Source organism: Camelus ferus, chromosome 6 (genome assembly GCF_009834535.1).
Source record: "Camelus ferus isolate YT-003-E chromosome 6, BCGSAC_Cfer_1.0, whole genome shotgun sequence".
Taxonomy (NCBI): domain Eukaryota; kingdom Metazoa; phylum Chordata; class Mammalia; order Artiodactyla; family Camelidae; genus Camelus; species Camelus ferus.
The window spans coordinates 72665880-72691474 of NC_045701.1; the positions used below are offsets into that span (position 1 = coordinate 72665880).

Genomic DNA, 25595 nt, shown 5'->3' on the forward strand with positions numbered 1-25595 from the left:
CATTAAATGTTTGTTGAATGAATGAATGAACTCTGTGGATACCTATGCTGACATCTGGTGCTCTCTTCCCCACAGACCCTGGTTGTCATGTCTTGAAGATTGTAATATTTTGAAGGCAGGAGCTAGACTTACTTGAATCAACACTGGAACCCCAACACAGAGCACTGGATATAGTAAGTACTAATAAGAATCAGTACATGCCTGGTCCATAGTAAGTTCTAATAAATATCAGTTTGATGAATGAATGAATGAATGATTCAGTTTTTGCATCAGTCATCTGAAGACCAGTCTCTTAGACTGAGCATTCCTATCACTGGTATTTTGGACTCAATGTTTGTGTCTCCCTCAAATTCATACGTTGAAGCCCCAACCCACAATGTGATGGTATTTGGAGATGGGACCTCTGAGGGGTAATTAGAGTTAGATTAGGTCATGAGGGTAGAGCCCTCGTGATGGAATTGGTGGCCTTTATAAGAAGAGAAAGCTTGCACACACGGGAGAAAGACCATGTGAAGACACAGCAAGAAGGCGGCTGGCTGCAAGGCAGGAAGTGAGCTCCCCTCAGGAAGCCAGTCTGCTGGCACCTTGATCTGGGATTTTCCATGCCTCTAGAATGGTGACAAATAAAATTCTGTTGTTTAAGCCACAGTCTATGGTATTTTGTATGGCAGCCAAGCAGACTAAGACAGGTGGTCCACCTGGCCCTGGTGTGGGACAGGAGAGCTCTGTCACCCTGGTGGAGGAAGAGTCCATGGACGAGGCAGGGTTCGGACACCTTGCTGAAGGAAGACAGGGCTTGCTTTCCGAGCTGCCAGGGCCTCCTCTTGTCTCAGGCACTGCCCCACCCCGCCCACCCCCGTGCCTGCGGATTCCTTACAGGGACTCCTCCCATGCCAGGGAATATACTCCCCTGGGTACTCAGGTTTTGATACAGTCTTAAAAAAATTGGCTGGGAGAAAGTGAAGTGCTGTAATATTTTCTAAATGCCACAGCTACTAAGAATACAGGGATCCTAATTATTCAGTTAGATTGTGCCGTGTTCAAACTGGGCTGTGAGTTACACAGTTACCAGTGAATTAGCTGTCACGCCATCCTCTCTCCTCCACTTAAGAATACATTTCAAATTCAGGGGACTGTGATGTTGTTTTAGGGGAGATATTGACTTTAGTTTTCCAAAAAGTAGCTAGCTCACAAATTGTAGTAGTCTCACTGTTAATAGTAACAAATTACCTTACAACTGACTGAGACACTCTAAGGTACACAACCAACTATTCCTTTGTTTAAGTACTGCCTTCTTCTACATCCACTTTAGACCTGTAAGTGCTCTTGAAGGATAACATATCACTAACTCCCTATCTACTTCTCTACGTAACGATGGAGTCTGGCCTGGTGTGATATGAAGTTGCTTGTGTGTGTGTGTGTGTGTTTGTGTGTGTGTGTATGTCTGTGTGTGTGGTTGGGGACGTGGGGTAGGGCTGCTAGAAAGGGCATGGGGTAGAGAAGGGGTGCTGAGTGCTCCCAAGCCTCACAATTTTGCTTTGGGCCCAAGAACAAGGCTCAGAGACAAGCATTAGGTCATCTGAGGGTGGTGATTCTGTGTTACATGTGGCAGTAGTCACCATTTCTCCTGACCTGTGTATCATCAGGCCTAATTGTCCTCTGATAACTGCTCGGCTCGAGGAGGCCATCTTCTGAAGAGATGGTGCTTGGCTTGCACTTGGCCCTCCTTTTTGTGTCTGGGACCCCTGCTCTCTGGAAATAATGAGTGGTTTGGTGGAGGGAGGAAGTGGAGAACTTGAGATCAGATGCACTGGGCTTGAATTCTGGTTATCACTTATTAGCTGTGTGGCCTTGGGCAAGTCACGTGACCTCACTGAGTCTCAGTTTTTTCATAGTGAACAGGTTGATAATAAAAATTTCTACCCTAGAGGACTGTTGTATTAAGTAAGACCAATATAGTGCTTAACATAGCTGTTGGCACATAGTAAGCCTTCAGTAAATGTGAGCTATTATTTATTTCTGTATGTTTGCTCATTCTTCTAATAAACTGAAGGCGGTGTAAAAAGACTTTGGTTGGGACAGTTGTCATTCACAGTCTACCATTCAGCTTGTCACTAGGACAAAAACCAGAATGAGTGGGCAGAACCTAGTTCAGTGTCAATCAGGGAGACATGCCTGGACTGTCTGAGTGATATCTGGGATGCACAGAGCATCCTGTGGATACTGAGCTTCTTTGAATCCTGAATGTGCAGGAATAAGGCAAGAGTTCAACTCTGAGAGAGGCTGTTGGAATCCAAAGCCCGAGTTCTAGAGAGCGAGAGTCTGGGTGTTCTTCCCAGAGCAGTCCTTTGGTGAGAGACAGGAATGTGAGAATGCCAGGCTACAGAGGGAGGGGTTTAACCATCCTACAAATCCCTGCTTGCTGATACTTGGAAGCTGTCTCTCCCAGGACAATGAGATGCACATGGTTGAGGGCGATGGCATGGGAAGCTGTGTCTACACCCTGGACCCGGCCAGATTGAAGCTCAGATTTTAACAAGCAAGAGCAATGAGCTCTGTGTTTGGAGGCTTGTCACTAATCCTAGGATCTTTATTTGGCTGAGGTGCCTCTCTGGGTCTTGGTTTCTCACCTATGAAACCAGAGAATAGATGGTCTCTGGGATACCTTCCACTGCTGACATTCTGTGGCTGGGAAGATCATGAAAGAGGAAGAAATGGTTTGGTTTTGGTGGCCTGGCCTTTCTGCATCTTGCTATTTCTCCACCCTGCCACCGTCTCTGGGTCCCAAGGACATTCCTGCTGCCACTTGATGGTCTAGGACCCCCAAATTTGTGGTCATCTGGGTCACCAGTACTGGTGACTCTGACACTTTTCTTTTCGTCTATCTCTCCCAGTCCATGCAAGAGGATGAGTTTCTCATTTCCCCTTCTTACCCTTGCACTCGTGACAATGGTGCCATTAGGTCATTCACTCATTTATTCATTCACTAGATTGTGGGCACAGGGCCAAGGGCAGCGGCTACAGTGATGGTGAAGAAGGCATAGTCATGTGCTTGTGGAGTGAGCATGACGGTGGAGGACACCAGTCTGGTGACAGGTGTATTGAGAAAGGAACAGGCTCTCTGAGGGCAGTTACTGGGGAGAAAGTGGATGGGAAGGGAGCAGGGCAGGTAAGATCACTTTGTGGGTGGGGCCTTTGAGCTGAGGCTTCAGTGGTGAGTAGGAGTAAGGCAGGAGAAGCAAGCAAATGTGTGAGGAGGAGAAGGGGCTGGGGGAGGAGGGGGCATGTCAGCTCCAGGAGGGCAAGGATTTTTGACTTTGGTTAGTATCACAATGCCTCAGGTGATAGCCCCTCAACACAGAGTCTAGACTGAGTCCCATATCAGAGTCCTGGTGGCCTAGAGGCAGCTGAAAGGCCAGTTCTCTGCACTGCTGTCTTTCAGAAGCTCAAATCAGCAAGAGTAGGAATCCAGGAGCCAGTTAGGAGGCTCATCTGGTGTGGATTCCACCAAAAGCAGACACTGAGATAAGGATTTAGGTGCCACTAGTTTTACTTGGAAAGTACAAGTGAGGGACTAGGGAAACTGAGAAGAAAAGAGAAAAGTCAGAAAAATAAAGGATGGGTTAATGAATGGGGGGAAGGGCTGAATCCCTTTGGGGACCTCTGAGGAATCTTGTGGAATGGGCCTCAGCATTGTTCTCCGGAGGGATGGGGATGGGTATTTATCTGTGATTCTTGTAGGGCTGCCCTGTTCTGGGCTGAGCAAGATCCTGGGCTGTTGGAGGAAGCTCTTAGAGAAAGCAGACGAGCCACGTGACGTGGGAAGCTGCTGGCTCCTCTACAACCCTCCACCACAGCTGCAGCCGAAGCCAGAGGGTCTGGGGTGGGCAACACCGTGTCTGCTGCAGAGGGAATATGGGACTCTAAAACAAGGGAGGATGGTGGCTTTAATTATGGTGATGGCATTGGATGGGGAGAGAAGTAGGCAGGATTGAGGTATTTTGGGGACATGGAAGGTGATCAATGGTGTAGAGTCAAAACTCTTTCTTTTTCCCCTCTCTCTCCTCTTTCATTCCACCAATATGTGCTGCTGTGTTCTAGCTTCCCAGGGGTGGACACTGAGGCTGAGTCTATCAAACATGCTGTGAAGGAGTGTCCTTGCACCAGTACCACTGGAAAGGAGAGAACAGATGCAGGAGTGGGCAAAGGGAGAACCACACAGCCTCAGCCAACCCAACAGGGCACTCCAGGCCTAGACCTGCCCTTCAAGGTTGTCCTGGGGCCTGGATGCTGGACCTCCATCCATCCAAGGATGTGGGCCAACCTGGAAAGGGCCTATGGGACTTGGCCCAGGCAGCTCTCTTCAGCTGAGGCAGTTGCCGTCACAGCATCCATCACACTTGTGAAGAGTCTCTGCGTGTCAGGTACTGTTGTAGATTCTGAGTGTATAGCAGTGAATGGGGCCAGGTGAGGGAGAGACAACAAACAAATATATAACATCAGGCAGTGAGAAATGCAAAGCAGAAAACCAAACAAGGTTAGCTGAATGGTCGCTGGACAGGGAGGGTGAAGGTGGGGATGGAGGTGATAGAAATTTGAAAGTAAAAGCAACCTGACAGTTTAGGGGTGGGGCAGCCTCTCTCTGCCTGCACATCCCTCCCAAGCTCCCTGCTGAGCTTCCAGCTGTCCCATCTCTTGGCCACAATTCCCAGCCTCTTTGTAGGAAGTCAAGGCAGCCCCACCTCTGGTGAGAAATCTGCTTTCTTGTTTGCCAGTGGCCTGGGATTTTAGTAGTTGGGGAATGGTGCAAAGGGCGATAACTGGAGATTGGCACGTCTCCCTGCTTCCACTGGCTACCGCCTTCCACCCAGAACAGCTGGCACAGCCTGGGGCCTGATCATTAACTGGGGGAGGGGGGCAGACTGGCAGAAGGGGTGGCTGGGCCCAAGCACAGAGCCGCGCGCGTGCATGTGTGTGTGTGTGTGTGTGTCCCTGCCGTTCCCTTGCTAAGCCCTTCTCACCTGGGCACGTGCCTGAGGGGGGCACAGCGCTGCCCCTACTGGGGATCAGGGATGGGGGAGGTGCCCCCAGCCAGGCGCACTCCAACTGCTGCCCTGACCCCCTCCTCAGTCTGGCCGCCAGTCGCGGATCATTGCGGATCATTGCGGCCGGGAGGGCAGGTGCCAGCTCAGCCAGGGCATGAGCGCGGCGGCTCGTAGACCGGCGGGCAAGGGCTGGAGAGTGAGCCCAGATCACCCACGGTCATTGGGCACAGCATCCCAGGCAAGGTCGCAGCTGGCCCAGAGAGTGGTGCTCTGCCCTGGGCTCCGGCCGGTGATGCATTTAGCATCAAAACAAAACAAACCCACAATAAATACTGAGTCAGTTGGCGACCAGTCCCTGTTTCTGACACCTTGGGTCAGCTTCCTGTTGACCGCCAGAATGAAGCTGCAGCAGGGCTGGATGGAGACCTTTGGAGGCGGCAACACTAGCCCACAATATGAAATAAAATCCATACTGGCTGGTAAAATAAGTGTAGAGAAGACAAAGAAAGTTCTAACTTCTGATAGTGGTGGTGATGAAGCCAGAGCTCCTCACAGCCCTGGGTTGAGGGGTGCCTTCTCCTCTTTTTCCCTCTCTGGCTTCCTTCCAACTGGGCAGACAGAGGCCACTATGACTTTTTAGGGTTGCTGCATTTACCCAACAAAGCACAGGACATCCAGTTAAATTTAAATTTCAGATAAATGAACAATTTTTTTAGTATAAATATATCTCACGCATTATTTGGAACATACCTATATATCCTTATAGTAAAGTAATTCATTATCTAAAAGTCAATGAATTTTAAAAATATAAGTATGTCCCAAATAATACATAGGCCATACTAAAAAAAAAAAAAAAAAAGCTGGTTATTTATCTGAAATTTACCTGAAATTCAAATTTAACTGGCGTCCTGGATTTTATCTGGCATCACTCCTTGAAAGTCACATCTTCCTTGGCCCATCAGGTCCAGGGAGTCAGGAAGGGTGGGCAGAGCCCTCAGGCCTTTTGCACCCTTCCCCACCCCACTCCCAACATTGTGAGTGCGCCCCAAGCTGCTTCTGAGTTCAGGTTCTTGCACAAAGGTGAGTGGTGGATGTTGAATTAGGAATTAGATGACCTGGGCTCTGAATCCCCGCCCTTCCAACACTGAGTTAGGCACAGTTAGTCTCTCTGAGATGAGGTCCCTCATCTTTAAGTGGGTGTAATAGCAGGTATAAAGCCTGCCAGATGAACATGTGGCTGGCACATTATCCATCCTAGTAACTTCCATCTGTGTATTTTAAGAAGCCGAGAGCAGGAGTCTCAAACTCAGGGGGCCGTGTGGGGGTAGGGTAAGTGAGATGAGAGCAGTCCCCCAAAGGGCGTCACCCATGGAGAGGGGAGGGGGCAGCTGTGATCTGGCTCCAGATGGTTATTGCCACATGGTAAAGTGAGGTCAGATCTTACAGTTTTTAAAAACAGTCTAGATACCTGGACTTTCACAAAAAAAAATGATTTAAAAATATTGGCAACTGATTTATATTTTTCTTTAAACAACATTTTAAGCACCGTGCAGCCCTAAGAAATGAAACCTAAAAGTTACATAGTGTTTACCGTGTGCTAGGTATGATTCTAAGAGCTTCATGTGTATCAATTCACCCAAATACCCAATGAGGTAGATACTATTATGATTCCCATTTTGCAGATGAAGACACAGTGGTACAGAGAGGCTACGAATGAATGCCATGTTTGGCCTGAAGGCACTCAGTTTGTTATCTTTGAAGACTATTCCTCTCTGAGCTTGCCTGGCTTTAGTTATGCTGAGCTATACTGGAGGCAGCACAATGGCTAAAATCACCAGGGGTGAGAGAGACGGGGGTTCAAGGCCCAGCCTGTTCACTTTCTTCCCAGCTGCAAGGCACTGTGCTGGTGAATGTCTAACAGCTAGGTCTCCAGGGAGTTGCCCATGGCTGTGGCGTAAATACTCCCACCACAGCCGATTTGAAGCTACCAGGGTACTGTCACTGAATGCTCCATCAGGGTGAGATGCACCCAATCAGCTCTAGCATATCCCTGCTGCTATGTGACCTCCAATGAGCTGATCCACATTTACTGCCTCCTTGCCTGTAAGATTGAAATCTGACACCCTACCTCTTGAGGTGAGACATGGAGAAATTACACAAGTAGTGTGCTTGCACTGAGCCTAGCTCTCAGTAACCAGTAGCTGTTGTTATCGTGATTGCATCCTGGTGTAGATACTCTCCTTTGTCACGAGGCTTTGGCCTTATGCTCACGTACATAGCAGGTGATTAGCAAAGACTGAATGAATCATTTTCCTTATGCTCTTCACTTACCGAAATCCTCCCTCTTCTTTAAGCCCAGGCCAGTTCTGCTTCTTCCATGATGCCCTCCTGATTGCTCTTACCCACATAGCTTCTCTTTGCCTCAAACTCTGTCAGTTTAGGTGGGAAGGTCTTTGACCAAGGAGGAGGGGAAGCCCAGAGCATAGGTGCACCCAAGCAGCTACCTCCAGGGGCAGCAGGCTGGCCTGATTGCAGACCCTAGGACAGGTGTAAAAGCCTTAGGTAAATCTTGCACCTTCTCTGGCAGCAAATTACTCTGCCTATAAAATCATGGTGGTAACACCTTTCCTGTCCCCCAGGTGGCTCAGGAGCAAATAAGTGGCCGCTGAAAGAGGAAAACATGTTGAAAGTTAATTTATGACATATTTGTGATACTAACTCCTCCTACCTCTCTGTACTTTCAGTTTTTTCATCTGTAGAATGGGAATAATAACCATTGCTATCTCATAGGGGTTTTATGAGGATTAAATGACAATTTATGCAAGGTACTTAGGACAGGCCTGCTGCATATTACATATTATGTATGTCAGCTGTTATTATTATTATAAATAATATCAAGGGGTGATAAACTGTCAGCTTGAAAGTCCCTTTCAGGAGTTGGGGCGGGGCAGTTCTTTTGAATGATATTCTGTTGGTGTTTCCTCCTTGCTGGGTACTCAGAACCCAAAGTCACTGGGGGCTTGAATTTACCTCTCCCCATGCCCCACAGAGACCCTTTTGGACGTGCACACCTCACATGCTTTGGCTCCTGAGATTTCAGGGACAGTAGCAGGGGGTTGGATACCCTGTCTGTGATTGTGGCCTGAAGAGCACAGAGATACCTCCATCCAAATACTTCTTCTTTTTATCCAGAAATACTTTTTAAGCCCAAAGGATGCCCAAGGCCTACACTAGACTGGTTCTGATCTCAGTGAAGGTGACATAAATATCATGTTAAAGTGCTGGACTGGAGTCGTAAAACCTGAATTTAGAGTGTGACTCTGCCAGTCTTTGCCTGAGTGCTCTTAGACAAGTTATTCAGTCACTCTGAGCCTCGATGGTCTCATCTGTAAAATGGAGGGATTCAACATGATCTCTGAATGTTTTTTCTATTTCTAAAGTACTGTCTGTTCTTTCGCCCTCTTCCTGTTTGGTCCTGGGCATCAGGAGAGATGAGGGAAGCTGGAGTTGTAAGGACCTTCTTCTTGGCTTCCATTCACCCAAGACATCAGCATCTGACTGGCAGGAATCTATAAGGGACAGATTGGTGAGGAATAGAGAGGTCCTTAGCCCATTTATAAGGAGCAGAGAAGAGCAATGGTGGGAGAGAACCAATGGCAAGAGAAGAGGAGGTGGCAGAGAATGGCTTAAGAGCTTCTGGCACATGACTGTGGTGCTCCTTTGTACTTTGCTCCACATCCCTCCATTTGCGAAACTGTCATTCCCCACACATGTGTTGCAGGTGAGGCTATTACGGAGCTCTGCCCATCCCTGCTCAGAAGTGGGGATATGACCCAAGCTGAGATTATCAGTCATTTTCAGGGGCCAATATGGATGATGAGGGAGACAGCAGCAGACTCCTTTCTTTGGCTTCATTAGCTGTGGGAATGAGGTAAGTCTGGAACTATTTGGAACATCTTTGATGTCACGTGGAGAGAGGCTGTCAGAAAATGGAGCAAACTCAAGGAAAAGCAAAAATAGAAACAGAAGGTCCTAGTGACATAATTTGAGCTCCTGGATATAGCCATACCTAAATCCAGCCCCACCCTTGGATTTCCCATTTATTTATACCAATACATTTTCCTTTTGATTATTCCAGTTTGAGTTGGATTTCTATTGATTGTGATTGACAGAGTTCTGGCAAACATAGAGTCCAGTAAATATAGTAGCACTTCAGGATGATATGCTAGATCCTTTCTACTCAAAATGGCCCAAGGACTAGCAGCATGGGCATTCCCTGGGAGCTTGTTAGAAATGCAGAATCTCAGGTCTATCTAAGACCTCAGAACCTGAATTTTAATAAGATCCTGGGTTATTCATATATACATTGAAGTTTGAGAAGCATTACTCTAGACCAATGGCTCTCAGCTCTAGATGCACCTTTAAAAGTCCCAACACCCAAGCTACACCCCAGACCAATTAAATCAGAATCTCTGGAGGTGGACCCTGACATCTGCATTTTTGAAAGCTCCCTGGGAGATAACAGCCAAGGTACAGCCAAGGTTGTGGCTCATGGCTCTGGTGTGATTTCCTTGATGGGAGCTAAAAGATCTGATGCTTCGTGATTTAGCTGAAGCCTGTTTCTGTGGTGGGCACAGCAAAGGGAACTTGGTGGTGTTGTCCCTTAGAAATGACGTGGGAGCTGCCCCTGCCTGGTAGAGGGGCCGGACTGGGCTATAGCCACAGACAGAACTCACAGGCACCCCAAGGGCATTGTACCAAATCCCAGAATACTTTCTTCTCCTACTACCACAAAATATCTTCTCTTCCTTTGAATTCATAACCCAAGACTAGATAAAAATCTCTTAAGCTTTAAAAATTCAAGTCTCTTTGACACAGGGACTTGAATATTACCACAACCTGAATCCCAAATTGAACCCAAATATTATTTTTTTATTGAACCATGAACTACCCCCAAAATATGTTGTGTTTCTATTTCCTTCTAAAAAATCATCATTGTGGTGAATCATTTCACTCTGGAACTAATCCAGATGCTTTCTAAAACCAGGCAACTAGAGGAAAATGGGGATATCAGAATATTCTCTGAATTGAACGTGAGCAAAATTCTTTACATTGGAGACTTGCCTCTGACTGGTCGTTGTGGGAGTTTGGCCTGTGGCCTCATGTTTCCAGTGGCTGGTCAGATGCTGTATTCTCCTTTCCATTTCTCTCTGAGTGAAGACCTCGCCAGGACCCATGGGGCACCTGTGACCAATTATGTATGGTCCAGGTGGCATCGTTAGGATGTTAGTAGGTGGCAGCAGTCGGTGTGCATGGAAAAATGAATAAGATGGCTTTATCCTCCGAGGGAGGGGGAGAAGAGGGATGGACAGGGAGTTTCTGGGGGTGCTTTGTGTTTGTTCTTTATGGTTTTAATGGCTGGTAAAGAACCCTTTCCTGCATGGAGCTCTGCTTGGGAGCAGGGAGAGATGTGGGAGGGGTCAGGGAGAGAGCTGATATCCGGCCTTTCTCTGCTCACTGTCGTCAGCAGCTCATTAGGGATTCTAATCAGGCAGAAATATTTTCCCGTCAGCTCATTACAAACTCTAACAAGGTCCCAGCTCCAGGTCATGGCTGCTTTTCTCCTGCTGGGGATAACGATGAGCAGCTTGTTGGAGCCTTTGGTAACTCATTTGTTATAACATGCGATTCACAGCAGCAAGAGGGCTCTGGGGTAGAGGAGGCAGAGGAGAGAGCAGGAGAAGAGATGGAGGGAGAGTCCCCTTTGCAGAGTGCAGGAAGGCAGAAATTCCCCATGCTTTCAGGAAACCAAGCCCAGACCCTGATGGGCACCTAGAATCTTCTGGGAATCTGGGTGCACTCTATGTGATGTGCACCCCAACTCCCACTGTGTGAAAGTGGGTAGCATCATGCCCCTTGTTGGCTGGAGAATAAAAGGAGAGTTGGTTTTTTTTTTTTTGTATATATATATTTTTACTAAAGTATAGTCAGTTTACAATGTTGTGTCAATTTCTGGTGTACAGCATAATGCTTTAGTCATACATGAACATACATATATTCATTTTCATATCATTTTTCACCATAAGTTAGTACAGGATATTGAATATTATAGTTCCCTGTGCTATACAGTAGAACCTTGTTGTTTATCTATTTTATACATAGTAGTTAGTATCTGCAAATCTTGAACTCCCAGTTTATCCCTTCCCGCCTCCTTCCCCTGCAGTGACCTTAAGTTTGTTTTCTATATCTGTGAGTCTTTCTGTTCTATAAATAAGTTTGTCTTTTTTTTTTTTAGATTCCACATATAAGTGATATCATATGGTATTTTTCTTTCTCTTTCTGGCTTACTTCACTTAGAATGACAATCTCCAGGTCCATCCATGTTGCTGCAAATGGCATTATTTTTTCTTTTTTGTGACTGAGTAGTATTCCATTGTATAAACATACCACAATTTCTTTATCCAGTCATCTATCGATGGACATTGAGGTTGTTTCCATGTCTTGGCTATTGTAAATAGTGCTACTATGAACATTGATTGCATGTATATTTTTGAATTAAGTTTCCCTCTGGATGTATGCCCAGGAATGGGATTGCTGGATCATGTGGTAAGTCTATTTTTAGTCTTTTGAGGGATCCCCATACTGTTTTCCATAATGGCTGCACCAAACTACATTCCCACCAACAGTGTAGAGTGTTCCCTTTTCTTCACAGCCTCTAAAAGGAGAGTTTTTAATCCTGTGGGGACAGTACTCAGGACCTCTGCTTTGCATACTTACATAGCCCTAGAGGCCAATCCTTGAAATTACTCAGCAATTTGAAAAATATTTGTGTTCCATAATTTTCCAGCTCAACTCATCAATGGCTCCCTAATTCCCTTATCTTACATCGAAACTTCTTTACTTGTCTATCAAGGCTTTCCATGAAGTAATTTTACTCAAACTAGCTGTATTTCAAGTATTTCCCCCCATATAAAATCTTCTATTTGAAACTCTTGGGGGCTTGGTCTCTTCAATATCTCATAAAAATTGTTAATTTTACCTTCTTCTTGACTGTTCTTTCTTCATATTCAAGTTCTATCCATTTACCAAAGCTTAACCAAAGAATTACATCTCCTACAAACCCTTTCATGATTATGCTAACTTTCACTGGATGCCTACAGCATGGCTTAAAATGGGGATCTACCAACTATAACCTGTGGGCCAAATCTGGCCACCACCTCTTTTCATAAATAAAGTTTTATTTGGACACAGCGACACTCACATTCTTACTTACTATCTAGGGCTGCTTTTGCACTACATCAGAAGAGCTGAGTAGTTGAGCCAGAGACCATATAATCTGCAGTACCTAAAATATTTACTATTTGCCCCTTGGCAGAAAAAGTTTGCCTATCCCAGCTTAAACTGTAAAGTTTATAACTTAAATTTATATTATACTTCCTTAAATTCTTCCAAAAAGCCTTCCCAGGTTATTCCTTTTCCCTTCTTCCCTATCTTTTCTTGCTCTGATCTTCCATCACATTTGTCTATCCAGTCCAGAAAGAAAAGCAGAGTCCTAGAGCTAAAGCTGAAGGCTGGTTGTCTTGGAAATCATGACCTTTGCCTGTAAGAATAAGTTAAATTGGGGGAATGTGTATGGCCTTTTACTGGAATCTGTTTGGGAATGCTTGGAATGGCCTTGTGGGATTTTTGTTGCATGTGTATAGTGTACAAACTTAAGGTTTTTAACACTAGTTGGTAGAACTCTGGTCCTCAGAGAGTCAGGAACCCCAAAGTTCAGATGATTTCCCCTAGGCATTGCTTTAGTTACTTAAACAATTGGATGAACCCTGTATCAATTATCTATTGACATAATAATGCTACATAAAAGAACCACCCCCTAAACCTCACTGACTTAAAACAATAACCATTAATCATTTCTTACAGGCTTATGGATTGACTGGCCTGCTTCGCTGCTCTAGGCTGGGCTTGGCTGGGCTTAGCACCTGTGGTCAGGTTGGCTGGAGGCTGATTGATCTAGAATGACCTCAGCTGGGGAGATCTGCCACTTCTCCACACTCTCCTCCTCCAGAAAGCTAGCTCTTCTTGTTCTCATGATGGCGATGGGGGGGGGGGGAGGCGGGGAGAGGGAGTAGGAGAAGGAGAGGGAGAGTGGTATAGGTGAGGCCTCTTAAGGCCCAGCTTGGAACTGATATGTTGCTGCCCACCTCTGCGACTGCAGTCTGTTGGTCAGAGTAAGATGCAAGGCAGCCTAGATTCAAAGATCAGGGAAGTTGATTCAACCCCTTGATGAGCAGAAATACCAAATCACATTGCAAGTGGTGTAGGAAGGATGGAGAATTAGGGCCATTTTTGCAGTCAGTCTGCTACAGACTCTCTGGGAAGGGAAAAATGCCTTTAGTCCCAAATAGCTCCTGGAAACTGAAGTGTACTAGGCTATTGCCCTCTTCTGTCTCTTCCCCTGGCTGTGGGAGTCATCAGAGCCTCCAGATCCTGTCCCCTTTTCACAACGTGTCCCCCACCTCCAAGGAATGCCACAGCTCTTGAACTGCCAGCTGCCAGCCCCTCCCTTCCCTGTCTCTCTGCTCCAAGCCTGAGGGATGTTGTGGGCAACCAGCTGGCTGGCTTGATGAATGCCACTTCTGTAAACCTTCACCTGGCCTCTGTCGCAGCATCAGCGTGAAATGAACTTGCTAATACTCTGAGAGCCACAAACCTTTTCCTCTTCCCCAGCACGACGTGGCGAATCGATCTGGCTGGGTGAGCCGCGACAAACCCCACAGTAAAAAGCATCAGCAAATTTAAAGCCTCGTTCGAGGTCTTGATTCACCATAAACTAAGCTGCCGGCAGCAGGCATCGACACTTCTTCCACCGCGGTTGATACCGGGATTTATTGACTTGCTGTTAAGATGTTGATATTGACCAAGACTGAGTTCCAAATGAAAAGGCCTATGGCAGTCTATCTTTATTGCTCGGATAATCCGAGGACTTGCTAATCCTTCCTTGTTCCACTCAATACTGTTGCAGAAATTCTTTTGGAACGGAGAGACCATCACTTAGACACAATAAGATGCTCTTTCCCCACAAGGCCTCCTGAAATGGGGATGGAGGTCAAGCATGTTGAGAACATAACCAGAGTGTTGGAAACTCTATTCATGCCTGCACCCAAAACCATGATACCTTTAACTTTTTAGAGACCCAGCTTTCTCCTCTTGGGAAACAGCCCAGAAGAAGACACAACAGGACTTCAAATGGAATCTGTTCATGAACAGTGTCTACTTCCCTTCCCCCACTGGTCCTCTTCAGGGCTGTAGGCTTGCATATCTCCAACCCAGACTAATGAATTCCAGTCCCAGGGGACACTATGATGTCACCCTTAGTGCTGGCCCCTGACAGTGAAATTAATGTGACATTTGGTTCTTGCTAATTTCAAGGCCCACTATGAACACAGACAAAGAAGGAAAAATTTATTACCTGCTAATTTATTTTCTCATTGAAATACAGTCTGCAGCCCTCACTTTAGAGGAGGATATGTTTGCAGTAGAGTCATATATGGTGACTTTTGAGTTATTTTGGATGTCAGGGTCCCTAGGGAGGCCAGCAGGGAGATGGTGAGCAGACTGAATAGGGCCAAGGAAGCAGTCCAGAGTGGCTGGGTTGGGGAGCAAGCCAGAGGGGCAGGATTTCCAGCCCAGCTCCTGTACCCGGCTCTGTTCCCCTTGAAGCTCTCTAAGGGCCTGTTCAAAGAGGAAAATGGAAGCTGGTCAGGAGAGGCCAAGGAAGACAGAACCACAGGAAGATGGAGATTTCACAGACATGCTCTACCCTGCTGTTAGGTAAGCAGGTGCAGTATGACCCACATGCTGATCCACAGTCGGACTCTTGCTCTGTTCTCTCTCCTAAGACTTGAGTTGTCATTACCAGTGCAATCTCTACTAGCGCTCCTGGCTTGCTGCCTCAGGGAGGGAAGGAATTGATCACAACATCAACTGCATCCCAAAGAGGTACTAACAGAGATTGAGAGCACAGGGGTGGCAGCCAGACAGCTTTGGGTTTGAAATCTGGCTTCAGCACTTACCATCCGGGAGACCTTGAGGAATCTCTTTTATTTTCTCATCTGTAAAAAGGAGGAAATAATAACAGTACCATGGCAGTGTTTATTGCCTCCTTTTCTTCCTTGCCAACACAATATCGATTTTGTTCAGGTATCACTTCCAATGATCTCTGGGGAGGTCCTGCTCCGGGAGTGAATGTGTGATCAGTTCTGGCCATGAGATGAAAGGAGAACATTTTGGTTCTGGCATTTTCCCTCCCTGATATGAGAAGGCAGACAAAGAATATCTCTCTGTTCTGTCTGACAGTTGCTTCCTTCTTGACCTGAAGCTGGTGTGTGGGAGGAACCTCCCTGCTCCTGCTTCCCTCTGTTTCCTGTGGTGGGAATTTGCTGAGTAATGTTATGGCTTTGACAGCCATTTTATTACCAAGAGACCAAAATAATGTGGAGACACCTATTCAGGGTCCTGCCATAATGAGACAGCTAAAACAAAGCCAGTAACTGTCTGTGTTTCATGTGAGAAAAATGGACACTTGTTTGTTAATGCTGCGGAGAATTAGTTATTCTGTTCCTTGCATCTGAAATCATCCCTAAACAATATAAGTGCCTATTTCATGGTTTGATGAGAGAATTAAATGAGGTAGTCAGAGAATCTTCTGGACATTTTTTTGTTCAGTAAGCAGTGGATCCTGTTGTTTTCGTTTTTTATTTCTTTGCCGTTAAGTCTATAATCCATATAGACTGAAGGGGGCTAGATACTTCTCTTCGCACAGGAACCTTTTGGTAACTGGAGAATTATTTTCTAATGCTACGAATCATCTTCCAGTTAATTTATTTGCAAACATTATTGAGAACCCAATAGTTGGGTTCTCAAATAGGGCAGCAATCTGCCCCAGGTTGGCTTCTGAACCCTGAAGCTCAATGTATTGTGGTAGCCCACAGCCTGAGAGAGCCTTGCAAGCTATTTGCAAGGATAAGGGCAGGCACTGCAAAGCAATGTATTATTCTTGGCTTTGAGTTGGTATAGTGTGTCTGTCTCATGGGTTAATATTTCTTTTTAAAATTTTATTTAAACATTGTTATATGGTAAAAATGGATGTTTTGTATGTGTACAGTTCTATTCATTTTAACACAGATGTGGATTTATGTAACCACCACTATAATTAAAACAGTACTTCCTCATGCTAGCTGTTTCTAGTCACATTCTTTTCTCACCTCTAATCCCTGCCACTCACTTGTCTGTTTGCCATCTCTATAGTTTTGTGTTTTTGAGACTGTCATATAAACTGAATCATATAGTAGGTAATGTTTTGAAACTGGCTTTTTTTCACTTGGCATAATATCTTTGAGATTCATTCAAGTCGTTGTGTGTATTAAAATCTGTTTATTTTTATGGCTGAATGGTTGGCATTCCACTGCACATCTGTTCCACAGTTTGTTTATCCATTCACTTTTTGAAGGACATTTAGGTCGTTTCCAGATTTTGGCAATTATGAATAAAGCCGCTAAATAACTTGTGTTCAGGTTTTTGTGTGAACATAGGTTTCTATTTCTTTAGGGTAAATAATTAGAAGTAGGATTACTGGGTCATTTGGTAAGTGTATGTTTAACTTTGTAAGACATTGCCAAGCAGGTTTCTGGAGTGTGATCACACCATTTTGCACTCCTACTGGCAAGATGGGAGAGTTCTAGTTACTCCATATTTGCATCAGCACTTGATATTTTTGGTACTTTAACATTTTATTTTAGCCATTTAATAGGTGTGTAGTGGTATGTCACTATGATTTTAATTTGCATTTTCCTAATGGTTAATAATGTTGAACTTTTTTTTTTTTTGATGTCCATTTATCCTCTTTGGTGAAGTGTTTATTTTAGTCCTTTGCTCATTTTTTTAACTTTTTTTTAAACTTTTTTATTTTTTAAATTGAAGTATAGACAGTTTACAATGTTGTGTCAGTTTCTGGTGTACAGCATAATAGTTCAGTCATGCATATACATACATATATTCGTTTTCATATTCTTTTTCACTATAGGTTACCACAAGATACGGAATATAGTTCCCTGTGCTGTACAGTATAAACTTGTTGTTTATCTAATTTACGTATAGTAGTTAGTATCTGCAAATCTCAAACTCCCAATTTATCCCTTCCCACCCCCTTCCCCACTGGTAACAGTAAGTTTTCTATGTCTGTGAGTCTGTTTCTGTTTTGTAAATAAGTTTATTTGTCTTTTTTTTAGATTCCACATATAAGTGATATCATATGGTATTTTTCTTTCTCTTTCTGGCTTACTTCACCTGGAATGACAATCTCCAGGTCCACCCATGTTGCTGCAAATGGCATTACTTTATTATTTTTTATGGCTGAGCAGTATTCCATTATATAAATATACCACAATTTCTTTATCCAGCCATCTGTCAATGGACATTTAGGTTGTTTCCATGTCTTGGCTATGAACATTGGGGTGCATGTATCTTTTTGAATTAAGGTTGCCTCTGGATATATGCCCAAGAGTGAGATTTCTGGATCATATGATAAGTCTATTTTTAGTTTTTTGAGGAATCTCCATACTGTTTTCCATAATGGCTGCATCGAACTACATTCCCACCAACAGTGTAGGAGGGTTCCCTTTTCTCCATACCTTCTCCAGCATTTATCATTTGTGGACTTTTTAATGATCTTTTGCCCATTTTTAAATTGTGTTACTTGCTTTCTTATTGTTGAGTTTCAAGAATTCTTTATATATTTTGGATACAAGTCCTTTGTTGAACATGTGATTTGAAAATATTTTCTTTCAGTTTGTAGTTTGAAGAATTGGTCATTTTATCTAAGTTGTCAAATTTATGAATGTAGAATTGTTTATAGTATTCCCTTACTATTCTTTTAGTGTCTGTAGAGTTTATAGTGATAACCCCTCTTTCATTCCTGATATTGATAATTTGTATCTCTTCTTTTTTCCTTTGTTTTGCTAGAAATTAGATGACATTTTATTCATCTTTTCATATAACCAGGTTTTGGTTGTACTGAATTCCCTTTTTTCCCATTTTCAATTTCATTGATTTCTTAAATCTTTATTATTTCCTTCCTTTTACTTGCTGTCTGTTTATTTTGTTCTTCCCCTTTTACTTTCTTATGGTGGAAACTTAGATTTTTGACTTGAAACCTTGATTGTATTCTGATATAATCATTTAATGCTATACATTCTCTAGAATTATGGCTTTAGGTACATCTCACAAATTTTGATGTGTTTTCATTTTTGTGTAGTCAATAATATTTCCTAATTTCCCTTAAGGCTTTTCTTTGGCCCATGGATTATTTAGAAGTGTGTTGTTTAATTTCCAAGTGTCTGGAGGTTTTCCAGTTATTTTTCTGTTATTGGTCTAGATTAATTCCATTTTGGTCAGAGAACATTCTTTGTATGGTTTCAATTCTTTTAAACTTCCTAGTTTATTTTATGACCTATAACTTGGTCTACCTTTGTGAATGTTCCTAGAGTCTGTATCCCACTATTCTTGGGTGGAGTGCTGTGTAGAGAAGGATGTATGTTCTACTGTTGTTGGGTGACGTGCTATGTAAGTGTCAGTTAGATCCAGTTGGCTGATGATGTTGTTTAGTTCTTCTATATTCTTGCTGATATTCTGTTTACTAGTTCTAGTCATTAAAAGTGTTGATGTCTCCAGCTGTAATTATAGAGTTGACTACTTCTTTCAGTTCTTATCAATTTTTGCTTCATGTGTTTCAAAGCTCTGTTGTTAGGTACACATTTACGATTGCTGTTTCTTTTGATGAATGACTCTCAGTAATTTTCTCATTTCTGAAATCTTTTTTGTCTGATAGTAATATAGCCATCCTGACTTTCTTTTTTTAGTGCCTTTATTGTATGCCTTTCTCTCTTTTTTATTTTTAATCTACCCATATCATTATATTTGAAGTGAATTTCTTATAGACAGCATATAGTTGTGTCACAGGTTTAAAAAAATCAATTCTGACATTTGTCTTTTAATTGGTGTGTTTAGATGATTTTTGCTTAATGTAATTATTGATAAATTTTGATTTAGATCTACCATTTTATTTTTTGTTTTCTGTTTGTACCCCCTTTTGTTTCTGTGATTCCTCTTTTATTTAGACTGTTTAAGTGATTTTTAGTGTTTCATTTTAATTTCTTTATTTTTTGAGTCTATCTCTGTGTACATTTTTTTAGTGGTTGCTCTAGGGATTACAATATGCATCTTAACTTTTCACAAACTACTTAGAGTCAGTATTTTCCCACTTCAGATGGAATGTGGTAGTCTTGCCACATCAGTCTCTCTATCTCCCCATTTTAGGTTATAATTGTCTTACACAGTACATCTACATACATTGAAAACCTCACCAGCTCTTCTAATTCTGCTTTTGATCATCAAACATATTTTAAAGAGCTAAAGAGATAAAGAATAGTTTATTATACTTAAGCAGATAGTTACCCTTTCTGACGCTCTTCCTTTATTCTGATGTCCCAAAATTTTCTTCCGGTATTATGTCCCTTCTGTCTGAAGAATTTCCTTTAGAAATCTTTGAAAGCAGGTCTGCTGGCATATTAGTTTTTCCTTTATCCGAGGAGATCTTTATTTTACCCTAAATTCTGAAGGATATTTTGATGAGTATGGAATCCTGATTAATTGTTCATTATTTTCAGCACTTTAAAAATGATGTGCTACTTCTTTCTGGTCTCCATGGTTTCTTATGACAAATTTACAGTCATTTGAATCACTGTTCTCCTATAGCTAATGTGTTATTTTTCTCTGGTTGCTTTCAAGACTTTAATTTTGTATTTAGTTTACAGCAATTTGATTATGATACATTTAGGCATGGGTTTCTTTGGGTTTATCCTCTTTTTGGATTTGCTGAGCATCTTGAATTTGTAGGTTTATTTCTTCATCCGGATTTGGAGGGTTTTCAGCCATTATTTCTTCAAAAACTTTTCAGCAGCATACTATTTTTTTTCTCTGAGACTCTATTAACATAAATATTAGACCTTCAGTTAGTGTCTCACAAGTTTCTAAGGCTCTGTTCATTTTTTTCATTTTATTTATCTTTGTTGTTCATTTTGGATAATTTTATTCATCTACCAGTTGGTTGACTTTCCTATGTCATCTCTATTATGCCATTGAACCCATATTGTCCCCTTCAGTTCTAAACTTTCCATTTGATTCTTCTTAACGTCTTCCATTTCTTTGCTCAGTTTCTGTATTTACATTAATTTTCACAGTGTTAGTAATTATTTGTTGGAGTATTTTAAATGACTACTTTAAATTCCTTACTTTTAACTCTTTAAAGTTAGTAATTCCAACATTTGTTTTGACCAGCTGTTGATATTTGTTTGTCTTTTCCCAAATGAACTGAAAATTTTCTGATTCTTCACGTCAAGTTATTTTGAATTGTACCCTGAATGTTTTTAATATTTTGTTATGAGATTCTGGGTCTTTTTAAAGTTGTGCATAATGTTGATATTTTTGTTTAAGCAGGCAATTGATCTGGTCAGGTTTAGGCTGCAAGTTGTAACTCACTTTCTGTGGGCTGTTTCATGTCAATATGGTTTTCCAATCCTTTGTATGCTCCTTGAATTTCTCCCATGTGTGTGCCACCCTGTGTCTACTCTGGGACCTGAGAGGGGTCTGTATGTTAATTCATTGCTCAAAGTCCTTGGTATGCTGATTGGGATCAGATCCATGCATGCACAGCTTGGAGGAAAGCCCATAATTAGTTCATGGGGTCACTTTCCTAAGCTGCTCCCTCTCTATGATCTCCCTATTTTCTCGGTCCCTGGAGCTTTTCTGTTCTCCAGTCAGAAATCTAGGGTTTTATTAACCCAGTTTTGCCACTCACTTTTACATGTGTGCCCATGTCAGGGGCCAAGGAGTAGAAAGATAGAAAAAAAGCAATGGAGGTTCACTCCATTTTTCTGGAACCATAGCTCCACCAGTCACAGAGGATGTTTCTCCTCTCTCTGAGTTTTGGTTCCTGTGGGATTGTGCTGCTACCAGAAGATTGTTTGAGATCTGGAGTGTGAAAGAATGGAGAAAAAAAAAAATCTAGGGGATTTCTGCACTCTGTCTGAGCATTAAGAGTTCCCGTTCTTGATTCTCCAAGCCAGACCTAGAGGCTTCTCCTGGAACTCACTCTCTGTGCCCCAGTGGCCCTTCTGGGTTTTGGGCTGCACTGAGTTCAGACTGGTGGATACCAGATGGAGGGGGGTTCTCAAATAGCTGCTCCATGCATTTTGTTTGAGATTTACAGCTGCATTCAGTGGGAGAACCAGGGTAAAGTGAACTTACTCCATCTTACCTGGAACTGGAACCCCAGTATGCTCTTTCAGATTTAATAGTAACGACCATTTCTACACACCACGCTAAACACCTTACATTACTTGTTTTGTGTTTTAACAATCTAACTAATGGATGGTCTCTTTTTAAAGGAAAAGTATTCTTTCATGGACTCCTAGAGTCGATTTAAGTTTTTTTTTTTTTTTATCATTTTGTTCCTGAAATATGTATTGACACACAACGAGGTCTCAGCATCTTATGCTACAGTGTTTAAACAACTATAAAACAAAGTGAAATTTATCAATTAATGCAAACAGAAGTACAACATGAAACAATCTAAGTCAACATCATTTATTTAGTGTGACAGATGACAATGTTTGTTGAAACTAAATAGCTGTTCATACTGTGAATTGTAGTGGATGACTGTGGTGCCAGTTCTTCTGTCATGTCACTGCTCCCTCGTACTGAGTGATGACTCAATTCTCCCACTAATTTCTCTTACCACTGCACCACCTTGCAGGTTCTACTTGTATTGTGTGATGTAACATAATGTGGTCCATCTTTAACTCAAAGTGGCATTTATATATTAAATCTCTCTCTCTGTCTCTCTTTCTTTACCAGCCTAAGATCACTAGAATAGTAGTTATTGGTGCCAACACTTGTTGCAAATGGCATCAAAAACTTTGATACTGAACCTTCCCAGCAGGACTTAGTTATGAGGTAGTCTGGAATATGTTAATATTAGAATGTTACGCTTGCAGTTCAACTGAGAACTCTTACATTAAAAAATATAGGTTTAGAAAATTTTTAGACTCAAAATATTTGTGGATCCCCATTTGAGAAGCAATGCAATATTATTTAATTTGATTCTTTCAACAAAAATCATTATCTCCACTTCACAATGAGGAAACTGGCTTAGAGAGAGAGGTTAACTAACATGGCCAAAGTCTCACAGCTGATAAATGGCAGGGTCTGGGTACACGGAGAGCAGCTAAATCTGTCTATCTCCAGAGTCTCCACTCAAAACTGTGACTCGGTCAAGGCTGCTGTTTTCTCCATAAGAGCTCATGAATTGATCCGTTTTTCTCAAAGTGGGCAGAGGCAACATGGAACCATCCAAACAGCCTCACACAGTCTCTCTTCACTCCTTGATCTAAGTCCTCTATGTTCCCCTAAACTGAAGAAGGTCTTGTTTTATTATGCCCTCAAGACAAGGAAGAATACAAAGAACATAAAACTATATTCATTTTATTACTTTGAATTCTTTTTATGTTCTTGTTACTGCACAGAAATGCATTTTCCTATAGGTGTGAGCAATGCACAAGTCGATGTCCCCTCTGAGATGTTCTGTTCTGTCTTCTCAGACATAATTAATCACTCCCTTTTCACTTCAACATATAGCACTCTGCTTGTAGGCCAAATGTAGCACTTTGTACATTGTATTATGTTGGACTTTCCTCTACCAAACCGTGAGCACCTTGGGGATAAGGAACTTGTCTTCCTCATCTTTGTAGCATTGGAAAAGCACCAACACAGTTCAGTATGCATTTGCTGAGTTGAATGATGTCATGATCTTGTCTATTAATTCACTATATGTTGAAATAAAACTAATCTCTAATTTCTCACTGAAAATTTTCCTCCCTTAGTCTTCTCCATCACAGAAAAGGACATTGCATTTACCCTACTTTAAGCTACCTTCATCTCTTGCCTGAACAGCAGTAGTTGCCTCTAATTGGTCTCCCCACATCTACTCCAATCCATGGGGACCTCTGACTACCAAGTTTCCCTCTTACATTTCTCCTTCTCTATGTGTATCTGCCTCATTCTCTTCTTTCTTCAGCCTGATTTTCCTTTCTCCTTCTCCTCAGATCATGTATCAGTTATCTTTTGCTGTGTAACAAGTTACCCCCCCCAACGTAATGACTTAAAATATTATTTATTGTGTCACAGTTTCAGGTCAGGCATCTGGGTGCAGCTTAGCTGGGCCTTATGCTTCTCATAGGCTACAAAGATGTTAGCCAGAGCTGTAGTCACCTCAAGGCTCAACTGGCAAATGATCTGTCTCTAAACTGAGCACATGGTTGTTGGCAGGATTCAGTTCCTGGACAGTTGTTGGACTGCCATTCCTTGCTAGCTGTTGGCGGGAAGCCATCCTTAGTTCCTGGCCATGTGTGTGTACCACAGGGCAGCTCACACAATATGTGGCAGTCTGCTTTATCAGAGCAAGCAAGTGTGAAGAACCAGAGAGAAAGGGAGCAAGATGGAAATCACAGCTTTTTATAACCTAGTCTCAGAAGTGACTTCACTTTTTCCATATTCTATTTGCTAGAAGCAAGTCACTAGGTCCAGCCCACAATCAAGGGGAGGGGATTATACCTGGGCATGAATACCAGAAGGTGTAGATCACTGGGAGCCGTTATAGGAGTGGCTGACCACAGAGCAGATCACAAGCTGGAAAACATGGCTGTCCCTCCGTTCTCACATCTATACATACACATGCAGCTTTATGGAACGATCCAGTTCTTTCCCACGTTCCCAGTTCTAGATTTCTCAGGGAGAGGTCTCTGGCGAGCTTAAGTGACGTGCTCACTCTTGGTTTAGTCAGCTGTGGCCAGGGTGGCCAAGTTAAGTTGAACAAAGTTGGTGACTGGGAGCCCACTGCTGTCATGTGGACTGAGGGTAGGGGAGAAAAGAGGAGTTTGGTGGTTCATCTGTTGACAACCAGCAAGAATCCACTATAGATATCCTGGCCTCTAGGGTCTATAATCATTCCTGTTGCTTTTCCCAACTCCGTAGCATATTAAACAGCATCTAAACAGGAGAAGACATTGACTTACATTGGATTCCCAGGGACACAGTGTTACTGACCCTCCTGAGCAGGTCCCTAAAAAGGGTCCTTCTGTCTGGTGTCATTTGAGCCAATTAAACGAGACTGAGTTCAGTTTAGAAGCAAAGGAAAGCTTTATTCTTCGATCAAAGAACGGAGAGGCGTGAGCTTGCACTCTAGAGCACACGCTGTCCGCTCTCCCCACAGGCCAAGGGCGGGGCTGCTTGACAGGGATCCCGTCAGTGGGGAGGGGAGGGGGCAGAGTTCTCGCGAGGGGAGCGTGGCAGCGCTGCTCACGCTCCAGATCGCACGCAGTCCCCGGCGCAGCGTCTCTGCACACAGCCCACCGCCATCTTGAATTGCCGTGTCACGCGCAGCGCTTCTCACACGACCGCTGGCGGAGCTGAAGCGTCCCGTGTGGCAGTTTCGCACTGGGAACTCTAGTCTGAAATACCAGGAGCAAGGCCTCTGCAGGCAGCACCCTATGAGACAGTGAAACTAGACTAAGCACCAAGGGAAAAAAAAAAAGGTTAGACTTTATTTTATTACCTGGGAATTGATAGTGGACTTTGCTGGTAACGAAAGATCATTCTGGAAGTTTTCCAGAGAGAGTAATCAAGACCACTGCCTTTAGGCTGCAATATAAGCTCCTGGCTTTGGAGAAGTTAACGTGTCCCCACGGGCCTGGGGGCTCTGAGGTCAGAGGAGGGAAGGAAGGAAGGACAAGTTCGGAGAAGTGCATCTTTTGAAAAATCTTGAGTGGAATTCCTTCTTTTTTCTGGTGTGTTAGGCCCATAGGAATGTGTCTTGTCCTAGGAGTGTGATCCTTCACAAGCTAAGTGACAGCTGCATTGATTTTAAGACTCTTGAGCAAAGTTTGTATTAAGCTGGGGCACTTAAAATGCTTTGTCGCTGGGGCACTTAGAATGCTTTGTCCCTGGCCCTGTTCTTCCTCCGCCTAATGTTTCCGCTCAGCTATGGTGGTCATATCTCAGAAGGGAGTCCTTGAAAATGCCCTTCTGAGGGTCCCTGAACCTGTTTCTTGGGTATAGTCAGATTGTGGCCTGGCAAACTGCCGGCTTTGCCCTGTCTCTCCTGCTGCAGTGTTATGCCGTGTTGTCTCTTACCCCAGACATTGTGTTGGGTGCTGGAGCTGTGATGAGTCATAGGGTGGGCTCTCTGTACTCCACAGCTCACAATAGGATGGACAAGCCCCTCAGGGTGGATCTGGGGACTTTTATTTCTTTTATTTTTTAAAAATTGAGGTGAGATTCACGTAACATGTAATAATGCTCTCTCTCTAATTTCAGAACTTTTTCATACCCTTTTAATAGTCATTCCCCATTCCCCACCCCGCACCTCCAGCCTCT

The 25595-nt window shown here is 43.3% G+C and overlaps 2 protein-coding genes across 2 annotated transcripts in view; both read left to right on the plus strand.

Annotated features, from left to right (window-relative positions):
* ADCK1 (aarF domain containing kinase 1) overlaps positions 1–5364 on the plus strand; it is a 136557-nt gene extending 131193 nt beyond the window's left edge. Inside the window, exons 13-14 of the transcript XR_004320871.1 lie at positions 76–173; positions 4102–5364. The gene's annotated coding sequence lies outside the window, so the exon portion shown is untranslated. The remainder of the gene's footprint in view (positions 1–75; positions 174–4101) is intronic.
* NRXN3 (neurexin 3) overlaps positions 4362–25595 on the plus strand; it is a 1622198-nt gene continuing 1600964 nt past the window's right edge. The window contains exon 1 of the mRNA XM_032482446.1: positions 4362–4424. The gene's annotated coding sequence lies outside the window, so the exon portion shown is untranslated. The remainder of the gene's footprint in view (positions 4425–25595) is intronic.